An 8210-nucleotide genomic window follows, 5' to 3' on the forward strand; every position below is an offset into this window, starting at 1 on the left:
GAGGGCATTATGGTAAGTGAAATAAGTCAGAAATAGGAAGACAAAAGCACATGATTTCATGTACATATGGAATCTAAAAACACCAAATTCATAGAAAAAGAGATTAAATTTGTGGTTATCAAAATTGGGAGATCAATATGAGAGAACTGTGTAAAGGTGATCAAAAGGTACATATTTCCAGTTATTAGATAAATATACAACATGATGACTATAGTTAAAACTGCTATACAGTATATTTGGAAGTCGCTAAGAGAATAAACCCAAAAAGTTCTCATCACTAGGAAAAACATGAGGTGATGGATATTAACTAAATCTATTGTGATAATTATTTCATAATATATGTGTATATCAAGTCATTATGTATTCACCTTAAACTTATACAGTACTGTATGTCAATTGTATTTCAATAAAACAAAAATAAAAAGTATAAAACATTGCTAAAAGTAATTAAAGAAGATACAAATAAATGTTCATGAACTAGACTTAATATTGTTAAGTCTATACTACCCAAAGTGATCTACATATTCAATGCAAATCTTATTAAAATTTCAATGGCATTTTTGCAGAAATAAAAAATATTCTAAAATATTTATAGAATTTCCAAATACCTCAGATAACCAAAAATGATCTTGAGAAAGATCCTGATTTCAAAATATATTACAAAACTACAATCAGAAAACATATTACAAAACTGTAGTATGGTGCTAGAATAAAAAGAGGCACCTTTTCATGAAGATGGCACTCAAAGTGAGGAAGGAAGCCCCTGCCCTTCCCAAAGCTGAAGATAAGGCAAAGGCTTTGAAATCAAAGAAAGTCTTGATAAAAGGTGTCCACAACCAATAAAAAAAAAGAAGAAGAAGATCTGCGTGTCACCCACCTTCTGGAGGCCTAAGACACTGCAGCTCTGAAGGCAACCTAAATATCCTCAGAAGAGTGCCCTCAGGAGAAACAAGCTTGACCACTATGCTATCAACAAATTCCCCCTGACTGAGAGGAAAAAATGGCGGCAGGGTAGTCAGCAGCCTGCTGGGTGTGCTCCAATTTCAGAGGAGGCTTGGAGGACACGTTACAGAGTGAGGGTCTCCAAAAATCCCCAGAGCCTGCAGGTTAGGGGATGGGAAAAAGGGAACAGCTTTTAAAATGCCTTTGCATGACTATGGCTAGTAGCTAGTGTCTTAGTTATGCAGATAGCTTTGGTTCTTCCAAGGCCCCAAGGAGATGGGTGGGAATTTGACTATGAAATAGTGAGGAAAGAGCACACAAAGCCTGCGCAAGGTTTTGTGAATGGTCAGAACTGGTTACCACGCCCACTGCATCACAGGATGCAGTCAGAGATTTGAAAATAGGTGGCAGACATTTTAGCGAGAACTCCATGTGGCTTGGAAAGTAACGGGAGAACTCCATGCGGCTTTGAAAGGGAGATAATACCATGTGGCTGTGAAAGGGCAAAGCACATGTTTTCCTGGACTTTGCAGAGGCCGATGACATCATACCCCAGATCCTGAAGGAGACAGCTGACAGATACGGGATGGAGAACTTCTGGGCATGTTTTTGGCTTCTAGCCTTTTGAGGAGCAAGGAAGGTGCTGGGTCCCATGGGAGAACAGGGTTCTGAGTTGAAGTGCTCACTGCTTTCCCCAGGTTGGAATACTGTAAATAAAGACCTGTTTCCTCAACACTAGTTGTTGGGTTTTACACCAAGGCGCCATGTGAAAGAACCCCCTTTCACTCTGTAACAGACAGCAGAAACTGAGGGAGAGTAACTTTCAGATAGGGCAACAGAATCATGGGAACAGTGTGGGAGAGAGAAGGCACCCTGGACCGCACTTTCTAAGGCAAGTAGCTGGGGGGCCCCCAACCCAACCCAGCGCCTCAGGCTGCATCAGGAGGAAACACTGGCAGCTAAACTCAATAGCAGGGATCCGAGGGTGAAGAGCGAGGGCCAGAAAGGTGCAGAGGCCTGGAGGTTGCGCTCCTGAACTGGGCGTCCTGTCCAGTGATATCCGGGAGGGATTCAATGAAAAGGTGAGCTGGCCTTCCCTTAGGTCTGGATCTTTGGCTAAATTGTTGAGAAATCATACATACAACCACTAGACACTGCCAGGAGTTGAGTTTTGTGGATGTGGGCAGACGCAGGAGGCTGCTTCCTAACAACATGTAGGGTGTGAATTGCAGAAGAGATGCATTGCTGGCTTGGCACCCATGGACTATGGCCCCAGGTGCAGAGAGATTTTACAGCTTCCGGAAGGTTTCTCCTGAGAGATCTGGGGGCTAAAACTCAGGCTGGACCCACTGGCAGAGCTGAGAGTAAGCCAAGATGGGTCTGGCCCTAAGAGGCATAAAGCAGTGTGTGTGTGTGTGTGTGTGTGTGTGTGTGTGTGTGTGTGTATGTGCGTGCGTGCGTGCATGTCAGTTTGTTTTCACCAACCAGAAAGGAACAGCTAGAGGCATGGTGAGATTCTTAGGCAGAGCTCGTGCACATACTTGCTCTGGGCTCTGGCAAGGGCGAGAGGTGGACTGGGGACTTCGAGTACTGTGGGAGAAACCGTTTGGGGAGATTGTTCCCCTCCCGTTGGCAATAGCCAGAGGGGAAGCAGTAGCCCCCCCTTGAAGAAAGTACTCAGCCCAGCCCCATGGTGCTTAAACCTGACTTTGGATTTCAGAGTGACTAGAGTAAACAGTGAAAGAGAGAGACCCTGGCAGAAGAGCATCCATAGTTGAGATTAGGCTTCCTAGATCCAGATTTGGACACCAGCTGAAGTCAATAGAGCAGTTTCAAAAAGAGTAGAAAGTGGAAGAAATACAGAATCTACGGAGACAAATTCCACTGTGACCTTCTCATACATATCCTTTTTAATAATCATTCTTTGCCCTCCCAGTCTATGCATTATACATAAATATCTTTATGTTATAGTTTATTTTAAATCTCATATTTTGCTCCTCCTTTTTCTCAATCAATTTTACCATATGATTTCCTCCTCTTTGTTTTAAATCCTATTATTTTCTCTCACTACCATTCATTTCCAATCGGCACTCATTTTTTCTTAGCTCTCCAGCCTCTTTTTTTTTCAATCATAAAATACACTTACTCTATCCCCACCTTGACCAATCTGTGACATTCCTGAAACTTTATTCATAGATCTTCACTACTCTAGTATTTCAAATCTCAAACTTATCATTCCTCTCTCCTAATTCATCTGTACCTTCCTCCAGCCCTTTCCTTCTTTCACTTTAAATTTTAAATTTTCCCTGTCTTAGCCTGGTTTTCATTCCTTGTTCTAAGTATTCCTGCTCCCTCTATCATCTCAAAATCACTTCCCTTTCCTTCAGACATCTCTTAAGCTTCTCTTTCTTTCTTTTTTACCTCTTACTCCCATCCAACCTACATTAATGTTAGCTCATAGGTTACTGTTAGTGCTGTGGTAAAATTTTTTCTCTAATTTGGGGCTTATTATTTTCCTTTTTCTTATTTATCCTATTTATTATTATTATTATATTCTCTCTCTCTCTCTCTCTCTCTCTCTCTCTCTCTCTCTCTCTCTCTCTCTGTGTGTGTGTTGGTTCTCTCACACACTATGTTTATATATATATTTTTACAACTCCTGTTTAAACCTAACACCACATGTTTCCCCTCTCTTAATTCATTTCACCTTCACCCTTCCCTCTTTAATATATGATATAAATTTTACTTTCTTTCTATCACTGCCTTGTGCCTACTCACTACTATTATTGCTCCTCCCCATCCCGTCTCAAAAATCTTATTCTTTTCAGTTAGTCAACTCTTATTTATTTTTCCTTTCTTATAATAGTCTCAATCTCATTACATCCTATTTAATACTGGCTTATTAACAATTGATACAATGATTGAGGGTGGGGGATATCTTTGTGGGTGTGGGATTCTTGCCTGGACAGGTGGCTTTGTTTTAACAGAAGCTCAACAACTTTACAAACAAAAGTGTCCGAAGTGACTCTCAGTTGCTAGCTGGAAGGAAGGATCTACCAAAGAGCAACACAACAACAAGAAAAAACAAAATTCTATCAGACAGCCCAAATAAAAGGCATAAAGGGCATCCCAAGAACATCAAGTTCAGGAGATCAAGAAGCTTGCCCCACTGAATCCCAGAGAACTCTTACCACAAAAAGTCACAACACAGAAGCAGGAAATTAAAGCAGACCAATCTAGGGTGGCTGATCACAGATTGAATAGATTAACAACAAAAGGAGACAGACAAAGGCAGTAGATCTCTGGTAGTCTCCAACAGTCTGCCTAGGCCCAGACTGGTACATGATCTATTGGCACAAGGGGCAAATCCAGGAAATGCAGATCAATCTAATAAGCAGAAACAAACAAGAAGAGTCACAAAAAAATGGGGAGACAGAGAAACAACCCCCCCCATTGAAAGGAAAGGAGGAATCCCCAGAAAGTGCTAAATGAAATAGAGGAAAGCAAACTATGAGACATTAAATTCAAAATATGGATTATAGAGAAGCTCAATGAGCTCAGCGACTTCAAAGAAAACTACAAGGAACTCCAGGGAAACGATAAGGAACTTACTGAGAATTACACCAGCATGAAAAAGGACATAGAAGCTATCAATAGAGCCAGAAGGAAATGAAGAATACAATTTCTGAATTGAAGAACCCAGTAGAAGGAATTAAAAGCAGGCTAGATGAAGCAAAAGATCGGATCAGCAAACTGGAGGACAATGTAGAAATAATTCCCAGACAGTGCAACAAAACAAAAAAAGACTGGAAAAGAATGAAGAGGTTATAAGAGAGCTGCAGGACAACATGAAATGTAACAATATCGATATCATAGAAATACCAGAAAGAGAAGAAGAGAAGCAAGGGATAGAAAACCTGTTTGAAAAAGTAATGACAGAAAAGTTCCCTAACTTAATGAGAGAAAAAGTCACACAAGTCCAGGAAGCACAGAGGGTCCCAATGAAGATGAAACCAAATAGACCCACTCCAAGACACATCATAATTAAAATGGCAACATTGAAAGACAAAGAGAGAATCATGAAAGCAGCAAGAGAGACTCAGCTAATAATATACAAGGGAGCTCCGATAAGGCTATCATCAGATTTCTCAACAGAAACACTACAAGCAAGGAAGAAATGGCAAAAAATATTCCAAGCAATGAACAACAAAGGCCTACAACCAAGACTATTCTACCCAGCAAGGCTCTCATCCAAAATGGAAGGTGAAATAAGGAGTTTCCCAGACAAAAATAGGCTAAAAGAATACATCTTTACCCTGGCTGCTGTGGCTCAGTGCATTGAGCGTTGGCCTGCAAACCAAGTGTCACTGGTTCAATTCCCAGTCAGGGCACATGACTAGGTTGCACTTCAGGTCCCCAGTTGGGGACACGAGTGAGAGGCAACAACACAGTGATGTTTCTCTCCCTCTTTTTTCTCCTTTCCCCGCTCTCTAAAAATAAATAAATAAACAAACAAGTTAATTAATTATTTTTTAAAAGAAATCCTGCTCTAAAGGAATGATTCTTTATAAAAAAAAAAATACATCTTCCCCAAACCAGCATTGCAAGAGATGTTAAAGAAAATGCTTTAAGAAGAAGGGGGAAAATAGTAAGGTAGGGGAACACAGGTACAAAGGGGAAAAGTCACAATGAATTGGTGCCTATCAATAATGCCCTTAAATGTAAATGGATTAAATGCTTCAATTAAAAGACATAGGGTAAGGGAATGACTAAGAAAACATGACCCTCGTATATGGTGTCTACAATAGACCCACCTCAGAACAAAAGGTCTACACAGATTGAAAATGAAGGGATGGAAAAAAGTATTTCAAGCAATTGGACATGAAAAAAAGCTGGGGTAGCAATACTTATTTCAGACAAAATAAATTTCACAACAAAGGCCAAAAAAAGAGTCAAAAAAGGACATTTCATAATCTTAAGGGAAAAATCCTTCAAGAAGATATAACCCTGGTAAACATATATATGCACCCAACATAGGAGCAACCAAATATATAAGGAATATCTTGGAAGACCACAAGAAGAATATCGACATCAACACACTCATAGTAAGGGACTTTAACACCCCATTGTCAACAATGGACAGATTTTCAAAGCAAAGAAACACCAAGAATATTGAGGCACTGAACAACACTTAATTGATACATATAGAATTTTTCACCACAAGGAAGCAAAATATAGATTCTTTTCAAGTGCACATGGAACATTTTCAAAGATAGACCACATGGTAGGGCACAAAACAAGCCTCAAAAAATTCAAGAAAATTGAAATTATATCAAGCATATTCTCAGATCACAATGGCTTGAAAGTGGAAAGTAACCTCAAGAAAAAAACTCAAAAACATTCAAACTCATGGAGAATGAATAACATGCTATTAAATAATGATTGGGTTGGAGAAACAAGATGGCGGAGGAGTAAGTGGAAGCTACACTAACTTCCTCCCAGAACTAGTCTGGATTTACAACGTAATTTTGGAGAAATCATCTGGAATAACCAACCGAACACCAGCTGGAGAGAAGTCTTATAACCAAGGAGAGACAGAAAAGGCCTCTACATCACAACATGAACGGTAGGAAGTGCGGAGATGCGGAAGAGGCTGGCTGGCGTCACACGGGTAGCAGCTGAAGGGACTGAGAAATAGCTCAGCAGCCGGGGATTCCCCCTGAGAAGGGCAGGGTCTAAACCCCCAGCTGAGCTTCCCAGCCTACAGCAACAGAGTGGAAAGTAAAATAGTATCCAGCTGAGAAAAGCGAAAAGCCGCAGGGTTTCTTGCCAGCCGGAGAGAAACAGCTGGAGAAAAAGAGCTCTTAAGCGGATCACATACAAAAATATTCTGATCCCCACTTACCCTGGGCTCAAGCAGGGGGAAGGCAGAGAGGACTAGAGACGCTTGGGGACAGTTTGGTGTGGTGGCTTTGAGAGGAGAACTGGGGAAGCAGCCGACTGGGTCCCAGTGCTGACTCATCACCAGTACTGCAGGCAGACCATTCCGCCCTCTCCAAGTGGCGTCAGCAAGAGGGGAAGCCAAAGCCTTGCCTACAGGAATTAAGCTGCCACACCCACGGTGCTTAAGCCTGACGACTAATCACACATTGAGTAGATTAACAACTAAAGAAGTCAGACAAAGGCAGTAGATCCCTGGAAGTCTCCAAAAGGCTGCCTAGGCCCAGACTGGTACAGTATCTGACGACACCAGGGGCATATCCAGAAAGTGAAGATCATTCTAAGAAGCACCAACAAACAATAGGAGTCACAAAAATGGGGAGACAGAGAAACAACCCCCCATCGAAAGGAAAGGTAGAGTCCCCAGAAAGAGTGCTAAATGAAACAGAGGGGAGCAAACTATCAGATATGGAATTGAAAGCATGGATTATGGAGAAGCTCAATGAGCTTAGCGGAAACTACAAAGAACTCCAGAAAAATGACAGTGAGCTCCAGAAGAACTATAAGGAACTTACTGAGAATTATACCAGCATCAAAAAGGACATGGAAGCTATCAATAAGAGCCAGGAGGAAATGAAGAATATGATCTCTGAATTGAAGAACACAGTAGAAGGAATTAAAAACAGGCTAGAGGAAGCAGAAGATCGGATCAGCGAGCTGGAGGACAATGTAGACAAAAACTCACAGACAGTGCAACGAAAGGAAAAAAGACTGAACAAGACTGAAGAGGCTCTAAGACAGCTGCAGGACAACATGAAACGTAATAATATCCGTATCATAGGAATTCCAGAAGGAGAAGAAGAAGAGCAAGGAATAGAAAACCTCTTTGAAAAACTAATGACAGAGAACTTCCCTAACATGAAGAGAGAAAGAATCATGCAAGTCCAGGAAGCACAGAGGGTCCCAATGAAGATGAACCCCAACAGGCCCTCCTCAAGACACATCATAATTAAAATGTCAACATTCAAAGACAAAGAGAGAATCCTAAAAGCAGCAAGAGAGAAACAACTAATAACATACAAGGGAGCTCCAATAAGGCTATCACCAGATTTCTCAGCAGAAACACTACAAGCCAGAAGGGAATGGCAAAATATATTCCAAGTAATGAAAAACAAAGGCCTACAACCAAGAATACTCTACCCAGCAAGGCTCTCATTCAAAATGGAAGGTGAAATAAGGAGCTTCCAAGACAAAAGAAGGCTAAAAAAATACATCTCCACCAAACCAGCATTGCAAGAGATGCTAAAGGGTCTGCTTTAAGAAGATGA

The sequence above is a fragment of the Furipterus horrens genome, unplaced genomic scaffold (genome assembly GCF_987537825.1).
Source record: "Furipterus horrens unplaced genomic scaffold, mFurHor1.1.pri manual_scaffold_10, whole genome shotgun sequence".
In the NCBI taxonomy this organism is placed as follows: domain Eukaryota; kingdom Metazoa; phylum Chordata; class Mammalia; order Chiroptera; family Furipteridae; genus Furipterus; species Furipterus horrens.